This window comes from Platichthys flesus, chromosome 1 (genome assembly GCF_949316205.1).
Source record: "Platichthys flesus chromosome 1, fPlaFle2.1, whole genome shotgun sequence".
Classification (NCBI taxonomy): Eukaryota; Metazoa; Chordata; class Actinopteri; order Pleuronectiformes; family Pleuronectidae; genus Platichthys; species Platichthys flesus.
Window position 1 is genome coordinate 13,409,479 of NC_084945.1, and position 2,656 is coordinate 13,412,134.

Sequence of the window (2,656 nt, forward strand, 5' to 3'; positions counted from 1 at the left end):
TTCCTTTCCATGGCGTGCTCTTTGATACACGGATGTTTGAGTGATTGTTGGTGTTTTATGATTTAATATGTTTATTTGATTTAGTAAACACACAATGTTAATACATTCTCATCCTAAAAACGTCTTGTATTTGTTCAAATGAGTCATGAAAATATTTGAAGAAAATGTTCAAATATGAAATGTATTTATCATGTATATAAACAATGTAAAGGGTTAAAGAAAATGTTTGACAGAAAAATAATTCACAATTTTGTAGTATATATGATCATTTTCAATAATCACTTTCAAGTTGTATCTAAATAATAAACACATCCAATGTTATATACTTAATATAGTATAGTATACTCAAAGTGATTTGAAAGCAAGAATTCTTAAAGTGTAAAAACCTAAACTGCACAAATATGTATAATGAGGAAAATGTCTCCTTTCAGGTGGAAGTTCAGTACATTCATATTCAAATCATTTTTTTTGTAATTTTCAATCATAAGTCTTCTCTTCATAACCAACAATACCAAATCAAAAACAGACGTTCAGCCATTTTTGCTAATTCATCAAAAGTAAGACTGAAATATCACATTAAAACAACTATGCAACACTTCTATATGTATTAATATGTCGATTTTATTTGGGCATCAGGCTGCAAAAAATGGAACGAAACATGAATAGATTCAAAGGAAGTGAAAATGGTGAGAATGAATTGGGATGAATTGAGTTTTTCTGAGATGTAATAAAGGCTGAAGTTCACTTTCAGTAAAACCAAACAGACCATGAGTGTTATCAGTTAATGATCGTGTTTCATTTCTGAGACAAATGTGTTATTATATAAGTTATAATCACTGTCACTATAATCACTGCTTCTCGCAGGATGTTGTCCTTTGTTCAGAAATACAGATTTCGTTTCTAATAAAACTAAAAAATTATCACACTAATTCAGACAAAAAGAGCAGATTTTCTTTGCATAATGAAAACAGAAAATTAATTCAGAAAAACATATTTTTCCAATTTTTTAATAGACACCCATAACACCTTTACATAAAGAAACATGGCTGCTGCTTTACATGTATGACTTTAAATCATTAAATCAAGATACAGTACCAGCTTCAGCCACAGGGTGGACAGGAAGAGCAGAGGAGCTGCAGTGGAGGACAGACGTGATCATGGATGAACAGTGAAGGGAAGCGTTTGTTCAAGTCATTAGATCCATGATACAAACTGTGATACTCTGCATTTAAGCTTCAGAGTGTGTGACTTTAATTTCTCTGACCAAGTGACTGAAACAAACTAACCACACAGAAATTAAGTGGTGGGGTTTGGGCACTGTTGTGCAGGTTCACACCTCTCATGAACTAGTTCAAAGTTCAGTTCATACAAGTAAACATGAAAATCCCTCTCAGCTTTCTCTTGCCATCTGTATATGAGACCGAGAGCTGTTGTGTTGCAGGTATGGCCTGCCCCTTTAAGGAAAGTTTGTAGTCTGTGACGTAGTGCACCTGGGTCTTGTGGGAAAATACGCTATTAGTGTGGTTATAGAACGAGAAGTGACGGACCACTTAAAGGTGATGCGAGTGTGGCTCCTGCTCAAGATCCGAAAAATGAAGTGGCCGCATTCCAAGTAAAGAAACATCTCCTCCTTCTTCTTCACGGAGCGGTCCGGACGGCTGGTTACCGGCCAGACAGCGAGCCAAGGTAACCAGTGACACGGGCGGCTCCTGGTACAGGCGACATAGGAGACTGATTTATCATGACGTGACACATGCAATGTAAAACAATACATTAACGTCACACCATCATCCTCTAACCCCGGGGACGAACCGGAGGTAGAAGCGCTGCGAAAAGCGGTCCGCCTCCTTTCCTCGCCCATGTTAAATACTTGGGCTGTTCGCACCGGCAGCGTAGTGCCGGGAAGAACCAGGAAGCACCGCGGCCACACACACAAGCACATAATCTCATGTGGGGGGGTGGCGGCTACAGGCTTGTGTAGGTCAGTCACCTGTGCAGACCAGCATCATTTACCCCTGAACCAGCGCGGAGAAATGATGATGATGATGATTAACAATTAAATATAAAAAAATTATATATTAAATTAAATATATATATTTTTTAATTAAACTAAATTAAATATAATTTTTTTTTTTTAATTAAATGGGGAAAAAAAAAAAAAACTGCGCGCGCACATCCTGCGCAGAAGCCCATTGCGCATCATGTGCGCAGAAGCCCATTGCGCACATCCTGCGCAGAATGGGGGCAGGATGTTTTAAAATTAAAACTCCAAGATAACAGAAGGTGAATACAAAGTATGGGATGTATATTTGATCATTAATATCATATAAAATATTTCATCTATATCGTTTGAAATCATTTTTCAGTGTATTTCCCGTCGCGATACGCTCGCGTCAAGCGGAAAAAAATAGAATCAACGCCGAAACGATCGCTGCACGGCTCTTGGTAGCCTTGGCGCAGTGCAGCGCTTCAGCGTCCGGTGTGACCAGCACAACGGTTTAACATGGGAGTCGATTGGAGCCAGCTGTTTTTTGGTGCTGCGCTTCCGCGTCCGGTGTGGTCCCGGCGTTCGAACAAGAAGTGTGTCGTGTTCGCTGGACTCTAACAAAGTTTCACATACAGAGAGAAGTTTCCTGTCGTCTACACGCGAGGAATT